This window comes from Carassius auratus, chromosome 28 (assembly GCF_003368295.1).
Source record: "Carassius auratus strain Wakin chromosome 28, ASM336829v1, whole genome shotgun sequence".
Lineage (NCBI taxonomy): Eukaryota > Metazoa > Chordata > Actinopteri > Cypriniformes > Cyprinidae > Carassius > Carassius auratus.
This window is the reverse complement of record NC_039270.1, coordinates 25,787,632-25,811,272: the sequence shown is the minus strand read 5'-3', so window position 1 is coordinate 25,811,272 and position 23,641 is coordinate 25,787,632.

The following is a 23,641-nucleotide window of genomic DNA, read 5'->3' as shown; positions in this document are numbered from 1 at the left end:
TTCTCAAATGCCAAGATACCCAATAATAGTAGAAGGAATAATAATTAACCTTTAAGTCGATTCCTGAGCGTGCCAGAGCTTTACGACCATGTGACTTGCCATGTGTGCCGAAAATGACAGGAAAAGTGTATGAAAGCACTTCGGCTTCAGGCCATTTGATCCATCATCTGATGGCCAGAGATTTAATGTGTGAATTAAATTCGACCCTAAGTGCTGATTCCTATGGAATTAGCATTGAGGAAGCACCACAAAAGCCGCAGTGGGCTTACGAATGGCAGATAAAAGAAGCTGATTGGGCAGAGATGATTTTGAAATTGGCTAAGGTTTAAACAACACCAATCAACACAGAGTTTATGAAGCCTGATAAAATGCATTGCACGTCACATGTCGTAGTTGAGTGAGATTCAGAGTATGGAGAAACTTGGTTTAGTGGTGTGGAGAATGAAAGTGTGAAATTTGACAAGATCTTCTGGACAGAGAATGTATGTGTGCTTTCTGTGAGTTTGAATGAACAACAATTGCAGTGTTATTTAATGACAGAAGAGAGTGTTCCCCACCTATTTGTGTCGAATGTCATAAAGCAGCAGTGGAAAGATTTAGGGTTTTTTGGTGAAAAAGTTCCTACAGGCCACAGACTGGGTTGAAGTTGATAAATACGTAGCATAGAGCAAAAGTGCTGGAGCATTTAAATCAAACTGCCATTTTGATGTGCAGGTTTTGAGAACTGTTTTTTTGTGAAGAATGATGTGTGAAAAAAAAAAAAGAATAAATAAATTGGGGTGGGGGCTATTTCTGCCTCAGATGTTGATATTTCTTTGGAAGAAATATAGTAAAAATTGTGGGCAGAGTGATGATTTATTAATCTGTGCCAAAGAAAAAACTATCTGCATTGCCGACACTCTGACTCTCCTGAAGCATCTTGAGCAGGGGGGCACAAGGTTAGTCTTTTAAAGCTGCAGCTTGTGAAACAGGAAGTAACCTTCCTGGGACATGTGATCAAACCAAATAGCAAAGCACTGTATGAGAAATGGGTACGGGCCATAAAAGAGGTGCCAAAAACCGGTTACAAAGAAACTGATGCTGTCATTCTTGGGGATGTGTGCTTACCGCAGAACATTCATCTCTAACTATGCCATTTTTGAGCAGCCTTTACAAGCCCTAACGACAGGGAAAAGGCTGAGGTCATGTGACAGACTTGTCTGGACAAGCAAGGGTGAGGAAGCATTTGATAACATGAAAGTGCAATTTGCTATGGCTCCAAAGTTAGGCCTTCCTATCATAAACCGCCCGCTTGTACAGATGGTTGATGAAAAGAATGGTTTTATGTCTTCTGTTCTCTTGCAGACTCATGGTGACAGACTGCGACCCGTGGCCTATTTTTCAGTGAAACTTGATGCTGTATCTGCAGGACTTCCACACTGCCTGAGAGCAGTGGCAGCGGCCAAGCTGGCTGTGATGGCCTCAAGAGAATTTGTAGGCTACTCTGATTTGACTTTAATGGTTCCACACGCAGTATCCATGATTTTGCAAGAGTAGAGAAAGTCACATTTGTCTACAGCCCGATGGCTGAGGTATCATACGATTTTGTTAGACATGCCAAATATAACTGTAAAATGATGCACAACTTTGAATCCTGCCACCCTTCTGCCAAAACAGAGGAACATCACTGTTGTCTGTCTGCACTCGAACAGGTGTGCACACCACGTCCAGACCTTTAAGACATACCGCTTGATAATTGTGACAATGTCCTCTTTGTGGATGGGTCTGCCTCGAAAGATCCACAAACAGGGCAGAATAAAGTGGGTTATGCTATAACGACTGAATTTGAAACTCTAAAATCTGACAAATTACCATCACACTATACTGCGCAGGCAGCAGAACTGGTTGCATTGACTGAAGTGTGTAAACTGACAGCAGATAAATGCATGACGATATACACAGACTAGCGATACACTTTTGGGGTCACGCATTACTTTAGTGCTTTGTGGAAGCACAGAAAATTCTTAAAATCAGAAGGGAGGCCGATACTAAACGCATCTCTGGTATCGGACCTGCCCGAGGCTATTCTATTGCCAGAGAAAAAAAAAATTGCGATTTGTAAGTGCACAGCGCATACTAATGATAAAAGTTTCACTTCAATAGGAAATTCTAGAGCTGATATGGCTGAGGATCAGAATGAAGATCAAAATCAGAATCAGAAAGAGCTTTATTGCCAAGTATGTTTGCGCATACAAGGAATTTGTTTTAGTGACATAATCTTCCAGTACACAGAGACACCAACACACAGACAAAAAAATGTAGCCAAATAAATAAGTGTATAAACAATTGTGCTATAAATGATAATGGGATAGGATTGAAAAAGATGCAGGGATGTACTAGGATGGAGGGGTAACAAATAAATATAAGGATGTTGCACTTTTGTTTGCATAAGCATAAGTGGGGAACATTTAACTGTTCATGAGGTAGATTGCCTGGGGGAAGAAACTGTTTTTGTGCCTTGCTGTTCTGGTATTTGCGGCTCTGAGACGCCGGCCAGAAGGCAAAATTTAAAAAAAGGGGTGACTTGGATGTGAGGGATCCAGAGTGATTTTATGAGCCCTTTTCCTCACTCTGGATGTATACAGTTCTTGAAGGGTGGGCAGGGGAGCACCAATAATCCTTTCAGCAGTCCGAACCGTTCTCTGTAGTCTTCTGATGTCCGATTTTGTTGCTGAGCCAAACCAGACAGTTATAGAAGAACACAGTACAGACTCAATGACGGCTGAGTAGAACTGTTTCAGCAGCTCCTGTGGCAAGTTAAACTTCCTCAGCTGGCGAAGGAAATACAACCTTTGTTGGGCCTTTTTTACAATGGAGTCAATGTGATTGTCCCACTTCAGGTCCTGAGAGATGGTGGTTCCCAGGAATCTGAATGACTCCACTGCAGTCACAGGGCTGTTCATGATGGTGAGTGGGGAAAGTGCAGGGGGGTTTCTCCTGAAGTCCACGATCATCTCCACTGTTTTGAGCGTGTTCAGCTCCAGGTTGTTAAGACTGCACCAGACAGCCAGCTGCTCAACCTCTTGTCTGTAAGCAGACTCATCACCGTCCAGGATGAGGCCGATGACTGTAGTGTCATTTGCAAACTTCAGGAGCTTGACAGAGGGGTCTTTAGAGGTGCAGTCGTTGGTGTAAAGGGAGAAGAGCAGAGGGGAGAGAACACATCCCTGAGGGGCGCCTGTGTTGGTGGAGCAGCTGTTTGATGTGAATTTCCCCACTCTCTCTAACTGTTGCCTATCTGTCAGAAAGCTGGTGATCCACCGACAGATAGAGCTAGGAACAGAGAGCTGGGTCAGTTTGGTCTGGAGGGTTGTTGGGATGATGGTGTTGAAGGCCGAACTAAAGTCCACAAACAGGATCCTCACATAAGTCCCTGTTTTGTCCAGATGTTGCAGGATGAAGTGCAATCCTATGTTGATTGCATCATCCACGGACCTGTTTGCTCGGTAAGCAAACTGCAGGGGGTCCAGTAAGGGTCCAGTGATGTCCTTCAGATAACCCAGAACCAGTTTTTCAAACGACTTCATGACGACAGACGTTAGAGCCACAGGTCTGTAGTCGTTAAGTCCTGTTATCTTGGGTTTCTTTGGAATGGGGATGATGGTGGAGCGTTTGAAGCAGGAAGGGACTTCACACAACTCCAGGGATCTGTTGAAGATCTGTGAAAAGATGGGGGCCAGCTGGTCAGCACAGATTTTCAGACAGGCTGGTGTAACACCATCTGGGCCTGGTGCTTTTCTTCTTTTGTTCTTCTTGAAGACCTGGCGCACATCATCTTCACAGATTTGAAGAGCAGTAGGTGTGGAACGGGGGATTGCAGGAGGTGTTAATGGTTGTGCAGGGAGATGGTCAGAATGGGTGTTGGGGGTTTCAAATCTGCAATAAAACTCATTCAGGTCGTTAGCAAGCCGTTGATTAGCCTCAGTGCAAGGGGATGGTGTCTTGTAGTTTGTGATGGCCCTCAGTCCTCTCCAAACTGAAGTTGAGTCGTAGGAAGAACACTGGTCTTCCAACTTTTTAGCGTAGGTCTTTTTAGCCGCTCTGATCTCTTTGTTCAGTGTGTTCCTGGCCTGATTGTACAAGACCCTGTCCCCATTTCTGTAGGCATCCTCTTTGGCCTGATGAAGATGTCTGAGTTTTACTGTAAACCATGGCTTATCGTTGTTGAATGTTAAATAAGTCCTGGTAGGAATGCAAACATCCTCACAGAAACTAATATAGGATGTTACAGTCTCTGTGAGTTCGTCCAGATCGGTGGTAGCAGTTTCAAAAACACTCCAATCAGTGAGGTCAAAACAAGATTGTAAATCCTGCTCCGTTTCGCTGGTCCATCTCTTCACAGTCCTTACTACAGGTTTAGCAGATTTAAGTTTCTGTTTGTAGGATGGTATAAGATGAATCAGACAGTGATCAGAATTTCCCAAAGCTGATCTTGGAACAGAGTGATATGCGTCCTTTATTGTGGTGTAGCAGTGATCCAATATATTACTGTCTCTGGTGGGACATGTAACATGCTGTCTGTATTTGGCAGTTCACGGGAGAGATTGGCTTTGTTAAAGTCCCCAAGAATGATTAAAACAGAATCAGGGTGTTGTTGTTCTGTGTCTGTGATCTGATCAGCAAGTTTCTGTAAAGCTGAGCTCACGTGCGCTTGCGGATGGATGTAAACACTAACCACAATGAACGAGTGAAACTCCCGCGGCGAATAGAACGGCTTGCAGTTGACAAACTGCATTTCTAGATCAGGACAGCACATCTTCTTTAACACAGTTACAACTCTACACCACCGCTCATTGATGTAAAAGCATGTCCCGCCGCCGCGCGATTTCCCCGTGGATTCTGATTCGCGATCCGCTCTGAACAGCTGAAAGCCCGGCAGATGGAGCGCGCTGTCCGGTATGGCGTCATTCAGCCAGGTTTCCGTGAAACACAGAGCAGCAGAGTGAGAGAAATCCTTATTTGTCCGAGAGAGCAGAAGGAGTTCGTCTGTTTTGTTAGGTAGAGAGCGGAGATTTGCCAGATGGATGCTAGGCAGCTGCGTTCAAAATCCTCGCTTCCTGAGTCTGACGAGCGCTCCCGCTCGTTTCCCCCGTCTGCGCGTCCTGAAGCGTTTGATCAGCGCCGCCGCTCCTCCGACAACAACATTCAGTAAAACGTCTGAATAATTTAACAGAGCATGCAGTCTTTTTCCACAGGAGCTGAGAAGAACAATCGGAAGGCATCAGGCTGTTTATAACATGTGGAGATCCGTTGTTGCCCTGTTTTCCCAAACATTTTTTTTTTAAATATTATGCTAAATTGACACATGGGTTAGACCATGTATGAAAAGGGGGAATGATTGCACAGATGAAAGAATTGTGGTTTACCAAGGGCTTTCTCTATATTCGCTGATACTTTTTTTTTTTTTTTTTTTGAAGGAAGTTATCTGTAATACACACAATGTGGCACAAGGTGTCAAAACACTACTGGTATCCCAACCAGACCTAGAAGGTCCATTTGAGTACACATTTGGTCAATGAGGCAATAAAACAGGTGGGTCAGTTCTTAGAAATTGAAATGAGAACACATTGCATCTTTCAAATTAGGCCAGAAGAGGCACTGTTGAACGGTAAAATCAGACTGTAAAGAACAAATTGGCAAAGTGTTGTGAGGAAACTGGACTATCATGGGTGAAAGCACTCCCAACCGTGTTATTGAACATGAGAATGAGAAAGAGAGTCAAAACAAATTTGAGCACATTCTAAATTCTCTTTGGTAGACCTACATTCATGGGAATAGAAGGGGGAAAAACACAGGCTTCCATCAATGGATGTGTGTGAAAATGAAATGTTGAATTAATGCAAAGAAATGTCTTGTCTGTTATCCAACAGTTGTGTGCAGGTGAAAGCTGCCCAGAGGAAGGTTGCTGAGATGTTTCTGCATAAGATCAGGCCGGGGGATCACGTGGTAATTCGTGACCTGAGGAGGAAGAACTGGAGGGCGAAACGGTGGCGAGGGCCATTACAAGTTTTGCTGAGAACACCCACGGTAGTGAAGGTCGGGGAGAGAGCTCCGTGTGTGCACGCCAGCCACTGCAGGAGAGTTCCGCCCATATCGGAAGGGCAACAGGAGGAGGAGCCTCAGCAACAACAACAACAACAAGTTCAACAATAAGCTTCAAGTGCAAGAGCAAGGTCACTCAAGAGGAGTGAGCAGAGTAAAGCCATCTGTGCAGCCACAACCAGAGACATTGCAAAGAGCTGCAATCACTAGACAAGATGGATCGTTCAAGACCGTGGTACCCATTCAGACTGCCAGGAATGTGTGTGGACTTTTGTAAGACTACATTCATTTTGACTTTGCAACATAACTGAACCCATGAGAGAGGCTGTAAGAGAACCCGAGCGTACTGACAACCTGTGGGCCGGGTGGGTTTATGTCTTTGTGTGGAGGATGAATGTACTTTATAATTCAAACTGTTCTGCCAATTGTAGTGATAAGAATTCTGATCATGTTTTGCTTGCAATGAATTATGAGATGTATTTCCAGCTTAGTACAGAGAAAAGTCAGGGCTGGGTCGCCCATACAAGCAGTAAAACTGACCGCTTAACCAATAGATAGTGAACACAGTTGTGATGATTATGAGAGTGACGAAAATGATGACATTTACACAAAATGTGAAGATTGATGAGGTATACGAAAGTCAGACATGAGGAGTATAACTGTGATGAAATGACTTGAAACAATTATAATAATTTACGTTTTCAATATTATAATCATGTATGAGTTTGCATAGAATTAAAAACAAGCGAGTTTTTAAGTTGTTATAATCAAAACTAATGTTAATTAATCCAAATCGTTTATCAGAGATTGTTGTAGAAAAATTTATATTTTACACTTACTTATTTACTTTCTTAGACATTTAGTGGGTTTTCATATATTTTAGTTTTTCCCTTTTGATATAACTTGTGTTTCTCTCTCACTATGTATGTTTATCACCTGAAATGCAACGAAGACATCACACAGTAAAACAAAGAGCCTTTGAAGTCTTTAGTGTGGGTAATTTACTCAGGAAAGATCAGAGGGGTTATCCATAAATAAAGGCCTTTGACCTCACGGGTGTGAAGATAATAAAAGCCCAGGGGGTTAGGAGTACCATTGTGTTTTCTGAAAACAGCTAGTTTTGGTTTATGGGGTTAAGTGGAAATTTACAGAGAAAAAGCCCTGTAAGGAGTGGGGGTGATAACAGTATAATAAGGCTGTTTTCAGTGTGATTCAGGTCTGTTGTGTTTCAGGGTAGCTGCTGAAACAGTGAATGCACCTCTTTAAGGAAAATAAACTTCTTTCCTTAAATATAATTTGATTCCTTGTCTCTTACATTGAGATGCTATTTGTTAGTAATTTTTTTTGCCACAACTGGCCCAAGCCAGTCAGATTGCGGCCAATCAGTTCCAGCTGAATCGACTCGCATCTATCACAGAAGAACTCGTCAAGGCCGTTCAAAATCTCCATACAGCTCCCACGGCCACACCAACGCCGGAGGCATCCGCCATTGCCCACGCGGCAGGAACGCCATCTCAGGCTAATCCCCATCTTGCTTTTCCGGATAAAAACAACGGTGACGCCAGCAAGTGTAGGGGATTTCTATTGCAATGCTCCCTGTTTGTGGAACAACAGCCCACGCTGTACACTACGGATACTGGAAGGATCGCCTTTGTTCACTGTTGACTGAGAAAGCACTAGAATGGATTACTGCCATATGGGGTTCCGATGGATCTGCATTTACCTCCTTTCAGGGTTTCCTTAAACAGTTCCGGGCAGTATTCGATCATCCTAAGGAGGGAAAGGGAGCTGGAGATTGCTTATTGGAGTTATCACAAGGCAGAATGATGGCGGCGGATTATGCTCTACGATTTTGCACTCTGACAGCACAAACTAACTGGGTGAGCGTCACATTAAAAGTTCTCTTCCGCAAGGGACTGAATTATGATCTGCAAACTGAACTAGCATGCAGAGACGAGGGCTGAGATCTCAACAGCTTCATCAAATTGACCATTTCCATTGATAATCTGCAACATGCCCGGCGATCCAACTCTCGTCGCACTGATCACCCAGCATTCTTGCCATCTCATGAACCTACTGAGCCCATGCAGGTCAACTCGTTACCACCTATCTATAGAGGAAAGAGATCGACGTATTTCCAACAGGCTATGCATGTATTGTGGATTACCTGGCCATCAACGCAACAACTGCCCCACTCATACATCTACCTTCTCACAGCGCTCAGGGAGTACTCCTCTCACTTCCATGTGTGATACCCAGTGTGTAAGCATTCCCGTTGAGTTTTGGATAAACGACACACAAGTTATCACCTCTGCTTTACTTGATTCCAGGGCTGCAGGCAATTTCATTTCTGAGGAATTCGCTAAGAGGTATACTGTTAAACTGATTCCATGCTCTACCTCTCTCTCAGTGGAGACAATAGATGGTCGACCACTGGGTTCTGGATCAATTGCTCACCTCACCCGCAAGATCTTAATGGTGGCTGGCTCACTTCACAAGGAGAGGATTCAATTCTACATTCTTCCCACATCTCACACACCCGTGATTCTTGGATTACCCTGGCTACGTCTGCATAACCCCCAGATTTCCTGGAGAGAGGGTCAAGTGGTGAGGTGGAGCAATCATTGTCAACAGAACTGTTTTTCTCTGGTCAAACCTATTCCTGTCTGTTCCGTGTCACTCACCCCAGCTCAAGAGTCCATTCCCGATCTGCCAGAGGAATATGCTGATCTTATGGAGGCCTTCAGTAAGGAACAAGCCAACACCTTACCTCCTCACCGCAAATATGACTGTGCCATCGATCTTCTGCCAGGGCATTCTCCTCCAAAGGGTCGCATCTTCCCATTGTCTCAACCTGAGTCCAACGCTATGAAGGATTATAATCAAGGAGGAGCTCCAGGAGGGGTTCATCAGACCATCCACATCCCCTGCTTCATCCGGGTTCTTCTTCGTGAAAAAGAAGGATGGTGGTCTCCGCCCCTGCATCGATAATCGTGGACTAAACGAGATGACGGAGAAATTCAGATACCCACTTCCGTTGGTTCCTTCAGCCCTCGAACAACTTCGAATCGCCCAATACTACACCAAACTGGACCTGAGGTGTGCCTAAAATCTCATCCGCCTTCTCCACCACCACTGGACACTATGAGTATCTTGTTATGCCGTTCGGACTGGTCAATAGTCCATCTGTCTTTCAATAATTTATTAACGAGGTCTTCAGAGACATGCTGAACATATCTTTGATCGTATACATTGATGATAGCCTGATCTACTCCAACACACTTCCTGAACATATACAACACGTCCGAGCAGTTCTTAAACGCCTCATCCAATACCAGTTATACGCCAAGGCTGAGAAGTGTGAATTCCATACAACCTCCACCACATTCCTAGGGTACATAATCAGTCCCGGAGGGGTAGCAATGGACGAAAAGAAGGTCAACGCCGTGCTTAACTGGCCTGAACCCACAACCCTCAAGGAATTGCAACGATTTCTGGGATTCACTAACTTCTATAGGAGATTCATTAGGAACTTCAGTACTGTAGTTACTCCACTGACCTCACTGGTCAAGAAGAGAACTCACCGATAACAATGGTCAGAATCCACCAACAAAGCATTCCAAACCCTGAAGCAACGATTCAGTAACGCGCCCATCCTCTGTCACCCTGACCCCTCATTACCTTTCATTGTCGAGGTGGACGCATCTAACACAGGTATCGGCGCTATCCTGTCACAACGCCAGATCCTGCCGCTAAACTCCACCCCTGTGCCCTCTATTCTAGGAAACTCAACTCGGCAGAACGCAACTACAGTGTCGGGGATCTGGAACTCCTTGCCATGAAGGCAGCCTTCGAGGAGTGGAGGCACTGGCTAGAGGGAACATCAGTTTACCGTACTAACAGATCACAAGAACCTGGAGTACTTGCGCACCACCAAACGCCTTAATCCCCATCAAGTTAGATGGTCCCTGTTTTTCACTAGATTCAACTTCTCCCTAACTTACCGACCCGGCTCCAAGAACACTAAGGCAGATGCTCTTTCACGTCAGTTTGAGGAGGAGAACATTCCACCTGATAAAGAACCCATCCTACCATTTCATGTGGTGGTTGCTCCCATTCCATGGGATATCATGACTCTGCTCAAACAACACAGGGAGCAGAACGAGAACCCAGTGGCCTGCCCAGCCGACAGAATTCAATTAAATTCAATTCAAGTTTATTTGTATAGCGCTTTTTACAAAACAAATCGTTACAAAGCAACTTTACAGAAAATTATGTTTCTACAATATTTAGTAGTAGCTAGTAGTTTGTGCACATTTGACAGGATTTTAGAAAAAATAAAAATAATAATAATAATACAAGACGTAGTCAGCTAGACGATGAACTATCAATATTATTAATTAAGTTATTATATGATGCAGTCACACATTTAGCAATAATTGTTAGTTCTGTTTGTTTATTCAGGGTTAGCATCATATGAGGTCCTCTGAGGGTCAGCATCACATCTTCTCAGGTGTTCTGGATCCAGACTGGAGCTTGTGTAAATCCTAGTTACCACGGGATGTAAATCCCGTGGCGAAACATAGAAACAAAATAGAGACATCATTAGCATAGCTGCTGATCCAACAAATAAAATTAGTTTAACCCAAGCTAATGAATAAAAATGCACCTTTGATCAGATGCAACTACACTTACAATTTAAAAGATACATTAATTGAATGCTTGGCGAAAGAGATGTTTTTAATCTAGATTTAAACAGAGAGAGTGTGTCTGAACCCCGAACATTATCAGGAAGGCTATTCCAGAGTTTGGGAGCCAAATGTGAGAAAGCTCTACCTCCTTTAGTGGACTTTGCTATCCTAGAAACTACCAAAAGTCCAGCGTTTTGTGACCTTAGGGAGCGTGATGGGTTGTAGCGTGGTAGAAGGCTAGTTAGGTATGCAGGAGCTAAACCATTTAGGGCCTTATAGGCAAGTAATGATAATTGGTAACTGATACGGAACTTAATAGGTAGCCAGTGCAGAGACTGTAAAATTGGGGTAATATGATCATATTTTCTTGACCTTGTAAGGACTCTAGCTGCTGCATTTTGGACTAACTGTAGCTTGTTTATTGACGAAGCAGGACAACCACCTAGAAGTGCATTACAATAGTCCAGTCTAGAGGTCATAAATGCATGAACTAGCTTTTCTGCATCAGAAACAGATAACATGTTTCATAGCTTGGCAATGTTTCTAAGATGGAAGAATGCAGTTTTTGTAACATTGGAAATATGATTTTCAAAAGACAATTTGCTGTCTAATATAACACCCAGATTTCTGACTGTAGAGGAAGTAACAGTATATCCGTCTAGTTGCAGATTGTAATCTACAAGATTCTGTGTAGTGTTTTTTGGTCCAATAATTAGTATCTCTGTCTTATCCGAATTTAATTGGAGAAAATTATTTGTCATCCAATCTTTTACATTTTTAACACACTCTGTTAGCTTAGATAATTGGGTAGTTTCATCTGGTCTCGTTGAGATATATAGCTGAGTATCATCCGCATAACAGTGGAAGCTAATTCCGTATTTTCTAATAATATTACCAAGGGGCAACATGTATATTGAAAATAGAAGGGGACCTAGGACGGATCCTTGTGGCACTCCATATTTTACTGATGATAAATGAGATGACTCCCCATTTAAATAAACAAAATGGTAGCGATCGGACAGGTAGGATCTAAACCATCTTAGAGCCTGCCCTTGAATACCTGTATAGTTTTGTTATCAATCTATGAGTATGTAATGATTTATGGTGTCGAACGCAGCACTAAGATCAAGTAAGACTAGAAAATGAGATGCAGCCTTGATCTGACACAAGGAGCAGGTCATTTGTAATTTTAACAAGTGCAGTTTCTGTGCTATGGTGGGGCCTGAAACCTGACTGAAATTCTTCATACAGGTCATTTTTATGCAGGAAGGTGCTCAATTGAGCAGGCACAGCTTTTTCTAAAATTTTAGACATAAATGGAAGATTTGAAATAGGCCTATAATTTGCTAGTACACTAGGATCTAGTTTTGGTTTTTTTATAAGAGGCTTAATAACCGCCAGCTTGAATGGTTTTGGGACGTGACCTCAAGATAACGACGAGTTAATGATATTGAGAAGCGGTTCTTCGGCTACAGCTAACAGCTCTTTCAGTAATTTAGTGGGTACAGGATCTAATAAACATGTTGTTGGTTTAGATACAGAGATAAGTTTATTTAGTTCTTCCTGTCCTATGGTTGTAAAGCATCTTTGGGTGCGATGGATGAAACTGAAGTGTTAGACGCTGTAGAATCTACATTCGCTATTGTATTTCTAATGTTATCTATTTTATCAGTGAAAAAATTCATAAAGTCATTACTATTTAACGTTGGTGGAATATTTGAATCAGGTGGCGTCTGGTAATTTGTTAACTTAGCCACTGTGCTAAATAAAAACCTTGGATTGTTTTGGTTATTTTCAATGAGTTTGTGTATGCTCTGCCCTAGCAGTTTTTAGAGCCTGTCTGTAGCTGGACATACTGTTTTTCCATGCAATTCTAAAAACTTCTAAGTTATTTTTTCTCCATTTGCGTTCAAGACTACGAGTTACTTTCTTGAGAGAGTGAGTATTACTGTTATACCATGGCACAGTACGTTTTTCTCTAACCTTTTTCAATTTGATCGGGGCAACAGCTTCTAATGTATTAGAGAAAATAGTGCCCATGTTGTTGTCACAAGGTGACGATCTTTAGGGGCGGAACCAAAATTCGGGAAGTTTGGTTCCGCCCGGAAGTGTTTCCGCCCGGACCGGTAGCGCCGTAAGAGGGAAAATCAGGGAATTTGATGCACCTGTGCCTAGTTAGGGACAGCGGTTGGTGATTGGAGGATACGCTGGACAAGGCAGTACTTAAGGCCAAGTTATTTCACAGTCTGGGAGCTCTTTCTGGTGTGTGTGAAGCACTGTGTCGTGCCCGTCTTGGTGCGCTGCTGGTGGCTGTCTAACTCTCTCTCTCCCTCTCTCCCTCAGGCTGGAATTGTATGATTGTGAAGACATCGCGAACCTTAAAGGTTGAGAAGTGAACGGATTATACGGCGAATTGAGACGACGTGAAAAAGGGGATTGGAAGCGGCATTGATGTGAGTACTAAGAGCAAGCCGAAAGTGCCCTGTATATTGACCTGCCGTTGTGTAGATCTCCCCAGGAGGAGGAGGGCGGCCCTACCCCTAATATAGCGTGGTGGGAGAGCCGAAGGAATACTTATTGAAGTAGTCACAACGACGACATCACTAGCTAGGCCGCATATTCCATCGCCAGATCCGAACCAAGCGAAGTGAAGGAAGACGGGTGTCCTTTTCGTACACTGAGTGTGGTGGGTGAGTCTTCGTGCTGTGAAAACCTATAATTTTGACGTGGTGCTGTATATTGCTGTGGGTTGCTGTGTATTGCCGTGTGTCCTGTCAGATAAACCCCCGCCTTCACGCACTCCGTCGCGGGAGGACAAGGAGACTGCTGGTTCTAGCCTAGTTCAGTACAGTATATGTTGTGAGCGTGCTTCAGATCTCCGGAGATAGCACGGTACGCTGTGTTCAGCCCAGAGGTGAGAGTCATTCAAAGCAAACTAACTGCGTTATTGTGCCCAAGTTGATACCTGTGGAGAGAAAAGGAGAGAGAGTGAATAACACGAGGAGGAATAGAGCGAACCCTGTACTTACAGTACGTTGTGTCCAGCCCAGAGGTGAAAGCCATCCAAAGCAGAGTAACTGTGCTTTGTGTCCAATCTGATACCTGTGGAGAGAAAAGGAAAGAGAGAGTGAGTAACACAAGGAGAAACAGAGGAAATCTGTACTTACAGTACGCTGTGTTCAGCCCAGAGGTGAGAGTCATTCAAAGCAAACTAACTGCGCTATTGTGCCCAAGTTGATACCTGTGGAGAGAAAAGGAGAGAGAGTGAATAACACGAGGAGGAATAGAGCGAACCCTGTACTTACAGTACGTTGTGTCCAGCCCAGAGGTGAAAGCCATCCAAAGCAGAGTAACTGTGTTTTGTGTCCAAGTTGATACCTGTAGAGAGGAGGAGAGAGAGTGGATAACGCGAGGAGAAATAGAGCGAAACCTGTACTTCCAGTACGCTGTGTCCAGCCCAGAGGTGAGAGCCATTCAAAGCAAACTAACTGTGCTATTGTGCCCAAGTTGATACCTGTGGAGAGAAAAGGAGAGAGAGTGGGTAACACAAGGAGAAACAGAGGAAACCTGTACTTACGCCGCTGCCTGTGGAGAAAGAGAAAGCGAGTGAGCACCCAAGGAACGAACTGTGTGAACCAGTACTTACTGTGAGCTGCAATCAGCGAAGAGGTGAGAGCAAAACCAAGCCGAATTAACTGTGCCTTTGCGTCCCAGCCGTTGCCTGTGGAGGAAGAGAAAGAGAGTGAGCACCCCGAGAACGAACTGTGTGAACCAGTACTTACCGTGAGTTGTATTCAGCGAAGAGGAGGAAGAAGGAGGGCGCTACGGATACCTAAGACTCTGGCCGGGCCCCGAGTCCCACGCCCCGGATCCCCGTGGCCCCCTTGCTCCCTGACCTCTTCCCGGCCATAGCCCATCTGGAGGGCCGAGTCAGAGTTTAGTTTTAATTGCCCTTTCCCTATTCCCCAAGCTATTTTTAAATATTTAAATAAAGATTGTTTTATCACTTACTTGTTCTCGTGTTGTTTGGCCATTGGGTTGGCTTTGGGGACCTCCTCGAGGTGGAAGTTGAGAAGGGGTGTGGCTTAGTCAAAGCATAGCCGCCCCTGGGTGTGACATTGTCAGTAATTCCGTCTAATTCATGTGTATTTTTGGGTACAAATAGCAGTTTGTTGGGTACAGATAGATCAGGCAGGTTATTTGCGAATCTTTCTTTGGTGGCTGGAACAATAGTTCTGCCCAGACGGTATCGCTGCGACATATAGTTAATATCAGTGAGACGCAGCATGCACGATACAAGGAAATGGTCTGTAATATCATCACTTTGAGGTACAATATCTATAGCAGTAAGATCGATTCCATGCGATATAATTAAATCTAGCGTATGATTAAAATGATGAGTGGGCCCGGTGACATTTTGCTTGACTCCAAAGGAGTTTATTAGGTCAGTAAACGCAAGTCCTAATGTATAATTTGCATTATCAACGTGAATATTAAAATCTCCCATGATTAGCACCTTATCAACTGTAACTAGAAGGTCTGAGAGGAACTCTGCAAATTATTTTAGGAATTCTGTATATGGCCCTGGTGGTCTATACACAGTAGCCAGAGCAAGACATACATTAGATTTCTTTTGCATGTCTGACAGAGTAAAATTTAACAGAAGTATTTCAAAAGAGTTAAACCTGTATCCTGTTTTCTGGGTAACATTGAGAATATCACTATATATTGTTGCAACACCTCCGCCACGACCAGTCTGAGGGGCTCATGTTTATAACAGTAGTTTGGTGGAGTAGACTAATATAGACCAAGATAATAATTTGGTTTTAGCCAGGTTTCAGTCAAGCAGAGTACATCAAAACTATTATCTGTGATCATTTCATTTACAATAACTGCTTTTGGTGTGAGTGAGCTAATATTTATGAGCCCAAACTTTAAAAATTGTTTTTGTTCATTTACTTTACATTTTTCTGGTTTAATTACGATAAGATTTTTTTCTAGATCCTACATTATATTTATATTTTGACCTCACTATTCGGGGAACAGACACAGTCTTAATAGTTTTTACAGCGCAAGTACTTTTATCATTTAAGCGGGTGGAACAAAACTAATCATAATAGTTATCTGAGAATTGACTTACTAGTCACATGGAGCGAAGTGCCCTGGAGATGTTGTCAGAGAGAAGCTCCGCTCCAATTCTGCTGGGGTGTAATCCATCAGCGCGAAACAGCCTAGAACGCTCCCAGAAAAGATTCCAGTTATTAACAAATAGCAGTTTCTGTTCTTTACACCAGGGGTTCCCAAACTTTTTAGCCAGCGACCCCATGATAAATGCCCTGCTGCCCCGCGACCCCCCCCCCCCCCAAAAAAAACACCTCTCGTCGCGTGAAATGTACAGCAAATCGATTTTATGCCCAGTCTCAAAGCACACAAAGTTATATTTTATTGTTCTGCGTGCAAAATCAGTGTTACAATTCTGCATGAGCTGCTCGATATCCACCTGTTCTCTCTCGGAAAGTAACTGTGCAGCTATGTTGGGTTGAACTCGTTCATTATTCTGCCATCAGGAACCAGTCGAGTAAGTCTGAGCTGCTCACACGCGTGCTCACACCCGTGCGCGCGCGCACACACACGCGCACACGCGCACACACGCACACACACACACTCATGCTAATCCGCTAGATGTGTCACTTTATGCTTTCCATGGTGACGCGTCATTGCTTGTCACGTGACATACCGCAGCAACAACAGAGCTGAATGAATGATCTGCTTTTGTCATTTTTCCTTTTTTATTCAAAATATTAACAAATTTGTTAGATATGGCATGAAATAGCTGATATTCCGATTGTCAAATATATGCAAGTGGAAGTGTTTTGTTGTTTAAACACCTTTATAACGATCGCGTTAGTTGAGCTGTATGCGCGATGGGCGCCGCCATCTTAGTTTGTGCCGCAGACGCAGTTCAGAGAATCAGATCTGTTGGATTTACAACACGTGAATTCATCCACTTCTCCCGAAAACACATAAAAGTAAGTGGCTGGTGAACTGGAAGAATAATGGAGTAAACTTTAAAGTTACTTACACAATGTGTATCTGATATGAATAAAATGTGTCTAATTATAATGAAAAAGATTATTATTGCCTCTTCCTTTGACATCAGTGTGTATTTTACAAACTCTAAATTTATTGTTTTTTCTAGTACTTATATGTCTGAAACCTAAAATAAACATTATGTGGTTGAAAACACTGAAAAGTTGTGATGACAGCTCTGAGCGCACTTGTCTCTGGCTCAGCGCCAGCCAACTCGCGAGAGCACATTTGAATTTCACGTCATGCACTGACCGGTGTGGTCGTACACTCCAGGGACTAGCCTAGACTGATCACACCGGTGTGATCGAACGTGCGATGCGAAAGAGTTAAATTAATTGAAACAAAAATATATAAAGCCTATATCGAAATCATCTCGCGACCCCTGCGCCGGGGTCCCGCGACCCACCGTGGGGTCGCGACCCCTACTTTGGGAACCACTGCTTTACACCATGACAACAACCATTCATTTAAAGCAAAAAGTCTACTGAACCTTTCGTGTCCTCGTCGATACGTGGGCAGTGGTCCTGACATGACGATCGTCGCCGCGGGCGTCGTGCTGCGACCCGTTTCGATCAGGCACCTGAAGTCCCTCTTCAGCGTCTCCGTCTGCCGCAGCATGGTGTCGTTAACCCCGGCGTGAAGCACGACCGCTCTGGGGCTCTCGTCGGCCTTCAGGATCGCTGGTATCTGCGCAGAAACATCGAGAACACGAGCACCAGGCAAACAATGAGTGTGCACTTTACCTTCTGCTAACGTAGCACTTACGTGTCGGACGATGGCGTCTCCGATGATCACAGCGCCGCGTCCTGTCTCGCGGAGGTGAGCGAAGCGGTTCCGTATGGAGATCTCGAAGGCAGGAGGGTGAGAAGTCGTCGCCCGGGACCCGGCTGTGGATGCACCCAGGGTCTGTGGTGTCCCGGCGTTTCAGTGAAGGACATCTGGGAAGATTGCATCCTGGGTGCACCAGGCCTGTGCAGAGAAACACACAGAGTAGACGTGGTGGGACTGTTAACAGCACGCTGCATACTTACCCCGGACTTGTGAGCGTCAGCCCGGGATGATTCCAGCGCGGCTCTCCGCTCTCTCAGCTGGGCCTGCCTCTCCTCCAGGTCGCGAATCTGCTTCCCCACGGCCTCGAGCTCGAGCTGCACGGAGTGGAGACATTCATCCGCCATTAAAGCAAGTAACAGTGAGTACAGCAGTGGTAATGTGTGTGAATAGAGTATTAGCAATGTAAGCGCAGTTAGCAGCAACCACACTTGCTGATGCTAACGGGCTAAAAGTTAATAGCGGACCCGGGAGATCAAAATAAAACTAGTGATAGCGAGGCGTTCTGATTGTTTTTGTTGTAGAATACAATAGAGGATATATTCACACGTTATATAAACGGAAACGATGATGTATAAAATTGATTTTTAAGTTAAAAATAGTCAATGAAATGAATATAGTGACGGAGCTCAAACGCAGTACAGCCGCCAACAACAAACAGGAAGTGACGTCAAACAGGAGCTTCCAAATGCAGAATCTTCGTCCCTGAACATCTTCGTGACCAGGTCATCAGTCAAGTTCACTGCCATCCATCATCCGGTCACCCAGGTATCACCGCCACCATCAATCAACTGGAGAACCACTTCTGGTGGGAATCACTGCACAAGGACACAGCTAATTACTTACAATAATGCAATAATTGTAGTATTAACAAGGCATCCAAGCAATCTCCCGTCGGTCTCCTGCAACCACTACCCATTCCACAACGACCCTGGTCTCACATTGCCATTGACTTTATTACAGATCTTCCCAGTTCACATGGTTATACTACCATACTCACCATCATAGATCGATTCTCCAAGGCTTGTAGATTCATTCCAATACCCAAACTACCTACTGCTCTCCAGACGGCAGAACACCTATGCAATTGGGTCTTCCGATTATATGGCCTACCCGAGGACATTGTGTCAGACCGAGGACCTCAATTCACCTCTCAATTATGGTCAGCCTTCTTCAAAGCCCTGAATATCAATGTCAGCATCACCTCTAGGTATCATCCCCAAGCAAACAGAGAGGTAGAGAGGCTCAACCAAGAGCTGAACCGCTTCCTCAGAGCCTATTGCAACCAGAATCAGGATGATTGGGCTCGATACTTACTATGGGCAGAATATGCACAGAACTCCCTTATTAAACCATCTACTGGTCTGACTCCCTTCAAATGTGTACTGGGGTTCCAACCACCAATGTTCCCATGGGGAGGGGATCCAACGGACGTACCAGCTGTAAACGATTGGATGGCGCGCAGTGAGGAGGTGTGGAATCGGGCCCATGTTCACCTATGCTGTTAGGAAGCAGAAGGAGCAAGCGGACCGCAGAAGGCGCCCAGGTCACAACTACCAACCAGGTCAATGGGTGTGGCTATCAACACGTTTTTCCTTCCGGTTGGCCCTTCCTAACACATATCGTATTTCTCCTACCTTTCATGAATCCCAGCTCAAGCCCGCTGCTGGTCCCAGAGATGAGGGAGAGGGGAGGTCCCGTGCACAGGCCCCTCAACCCATCATCACAGAGGGCGAGGAGGCTTAACAAGTCCAGGAATAACTAGATTCCAGACGTCGGGGAAGAATTCTACAGTATCTACAGACTGGGAGGGGTACGGTTACTCTTGGATAAACTCTGAGGATATTCTAGACCACAATATTATCGATGAGTTTCATCGCTCACACCCTGAAAGACCGGCCCCTCGACCCCGTGGTAGACCCCAACGTCGTGTGCCTCCTCGCGCCAGGAGTCGCTCGCTGGGGGGGGGGCTCTGTCAAGGAGACGAACCCTGTCTGGCCAGCATCCATTCATTCACTTACACTGACGACACTACATTTCCCATAATTCCCGTCCTTGGACTCTGATCACAGGTGCCACTCATCAGGACTGTGCATATAAGCTGGACTTCCACAAGAGTTCAAATGCGTGTCTTGATTTGCTGTGTCTGTCATTTCTCAGTGTTATTACCAGTGTTTGATTTCCTGTTACCGATCCTGTTTGATATCCTTTACGTACCTTTGCTGCCTACCTACCGACCCCTTGCTTGTTACTGGATTTTGATTCTCTGTTCTTCCCACGCTGTTGATATTGCTGGTTCTGACAATTACCTGTACGACTACGAGTCTTTACAATAAAGCCTGCATTATGGATCCCATGTCGAGTTCTGGTTCATTACACTCACAGTCTTTTAAGGTACCCCTGAAAAGGAAGATGACAAAAAATGAAGGGGCTGTGAAGATAGTGAAAAAAGTAGATGCGAGTGAGATGGCAGATGAAGGAGATGAAAGTGATGAATATTCATCTGATTCCAGCAGTTTTGTCTCAATCTGAGCATCAAGTTCAGGGTTATGACATTCAAAGCATTAAACTGTTTTTGAAAATCACGAAAAATAAATGAAATGTAAATGTTGAGAAGTTTTTCCAAAATACTATGTTGTTTGTGGAGAGATCAAGGAGTTTAATGAGTGAGGGATGTTTCACTGATCGGAAAGTGTACCGATTGAAGAAAATTGTCAGAAAGCTTAGTATCGAAAATAGTAATAATGAAGAAGTCTAATTTCCTGGTTTCCACAGTCCCAGCTGCTGTGCTTGTATGGGGCTTGTTTTTGTTTTTCTTTTCTTTTAATATGAGTAATATTAATATTGCATCCCTGAATGTCAATGGAGCAAGGGACAGCAAAAAAAGAGCTGAGATCTTTGATTTTGTTAAACAAAAACATTTTGATGTGATTTTATTGCAAGAGACCCATAGTGATGCACAAAATGCAGCAATTTGGGCAATGGAATGGGAGGGGCTCTCTTTTTTGAGTCACAATAACTCACTTAGTGCGGGGGTTGCTGTTCTTTTTTCTAAATACCTTACCCGTTTCTTATGAGGTGGAAGAAATTCTAAAAGGCAGAATTTTAAAGATTAGGACAGTGTTTGAAAACAAAGCTATATATATATATATATATATATATATATATATATATATATATATATATATATATATATATATATATATATATATATATACATATATATGCCCCAATTGCATCAGTTGAAAGAATAGCTTTTTTAGATATGTTATGTTTAGCTTTGCAAAAATGTAGTAGTGATGATTTTTTACTGCTTGGTGGTGATTTTAATTGTACTGAACAGAATATTGACAGAAATCACCTTGAACCGCATATGCCATCACGAAAAAGGCTAATACAACTAATTAAAACTCATGAGCTTAATAATGTATTGAGGAATTTTTGTGGGAATAGCAGACAGTATACATGGTCTCATTTTCATGATAAAGTTGTGTCTTTGGCAAGATTGGATAAGATATATTGCTTCAGACATCAGATAAATGTTTTTAGAAGCTGTTGTATTATTCCTGTATCTTTTTCTGATCACTCTATGGTTCAATGTTAATTTTTTTTTAACTCTGTTAAGCCAAAGAGTGCATATTGGCATTTTAACAATGCACTTTTAAGTGATAAAGGTTTCAAAGATGCTTTTGAGTTTTTCTGGAAATATTTTAGGAACACAAAATCAACTTTCAACTCAATACAACAGTGGTGGGACTATAGAAAAGTCCAAATTAAACAGTTTAGTCAGCAATATACAAAGAATGTCAAAAAATATAGAAAGGTCAATCAGAATTTTAGAGATGGATATTATTAATTTGGAAGAACGACTACAATCTACTGGAGATTGGACATTTACGAGGTATATTTCCGAGAACAAATCCAAACTATATAACATTTTAGAGATGAGAGTACAAGGGTCTTTGATCATGTCTCGTTTTCAAAGCATTGAAGAAATGGATGTCCCATTAATTTTTTTTTTTGGACTTGAGAAAAAGAATGGTAAAAAAAGATTCCACTCATTAAGATCTGAGTCAGGGAGAATGTTAACAGATGCTAACGAAAATCGTAAACGAATTGTCCGTTTTTATAAGGAGCTATATAAATCTGAGCTGAACGTAGAAGAAAACTTTAATTCTTCTTTCTTAGAAAACTTACCTCAAGTCTCTACTTAGTCAAATAAGGATCTTAGTGGTGAACTAAGTCTAGAGGAGCTTAAAAAAAGCACTTCAAAGTATGGAGACTGGAAATGCTCCAGGTATAGATGGCCTGTCAGTTGAGTTTTTTAAAACTTTTTGGTCAGTGGTGGGGGAAGATTTGTTTCAGGTTTTAAATGACAGCTGTCGGATAACTATTCTTACCCTTTTACCTAAAAAAGGAGACCTGACAGATATAAAATGCTGGAGACCAGTTTCGGTTTTGTGTAGTGACTATAAAGTACTCTCAAAAGCAATAGAATTGAAGGTGTTTTAGAGCAGGTGATTCACTCTGATTAGACATATTGTATTCCTAAGAGATCAATTTTTGACAATATTGCACTTGTGCGGGATATATTTGATCTTGCACAAATGAAGGATATTCATGTAGGCCTGATCTCCTTAGATCAGGAAAAGGCTTTTGATAGAGTTGAACACCAATATTTGTTTAAAACCCTGGAAGCCTATGGCTTCACAAAAGATTTTGTGAAAAAAATCAGTGTTATGTAATAATATTGAGAGTATTATTTAGGTTAACGGGGGCTTATGTGCTCCCTCCCTCAGGTGAAAAGAGGTGTGAGACAGGGTTGTCCTCTGTCGGGTATGTTATATTCTGTGGCCATTGAACCATTTTTACATAAGGTAAGAGAAAACATTAAAGGTTTGATTTTACCATATTCTGGTAAAAATGTTTCCCTGTCAGCATATGCTGATGATGTAGTGATTTTTATTAGTAATCAAAAGGATGTCGAAACAGAGGTAAATATTTTAAATGATTTTAAAGAAATATCATCAGCTACAGTTAATTGGGCCAAGATTGAAGCAATTTTGGTTGGACATTCCCAAATGGTTTACTTTGGTCTAAAGGAGGTTTTAAATACCTGGGTGTTTTTCTTGGAGATGGTTCCATTGTAAAGAAAAACTGGGAAAATGTTCTTGAAAATGTAAAAGGAAGATTAAATAAATGGAAGTGGCTGATTCCAAGAATGTCCTACAGGGGGCGTATTCTTATTATAAACAACCTTGTGGCCTCCTCTTTGTGGCATCGCTTAGCCTGTCTGGATCCTCCTTTAAATCTACTTGTAGAGATTCAGAAAGTCCTAGTAGACTTTTTTTGGGAAAAATTACAGTGGGTATCCCAAAGTGTGCTATTTTTATCCAAAGATGAAGGAGGTCAAGGTCTTATTAATGTGCAAAGTAGAATTGCTACTTTTCGTATGCGTTTTATACATCGATAATTGTATGGATCCTTTGATTCTAACTGGAAAAATGTTTCATGTGAGATTTTAAAGAGTGTGGGAAGCCTAGGTCTTGATAAAACTCTCTTATTAATGGACTCTCTGAAAGTAAACACATCAGATGCACCAATTTTTTACAAGAACATTTTTAAAGTTTGGAATCTGTTTAATATTTTTATTGGACAGAATCCAAGGACACTTCATTGGTTACTACAAGAACCATTGATTAATGGGACTCGTTTTGACAATGCAGGAAACGTTTCTTTTCTTTCTGCAAGTGCTGGCAAATTAATCAAAGCTGGAGTAACAACACTTGGAAATTTGATAAATACAGCAGGACCTACCTTTGAAAATCTTGTAGAGACTGCTGTAAAGCTGGGCATTAAATCCATTCGGTTGGTTCAGCAAATTCTTACCAAATGGAAGTCAGAATTGTTAGAGGAGGAATTAAAAATCCTCGCACACTTTTGTGAAGGAA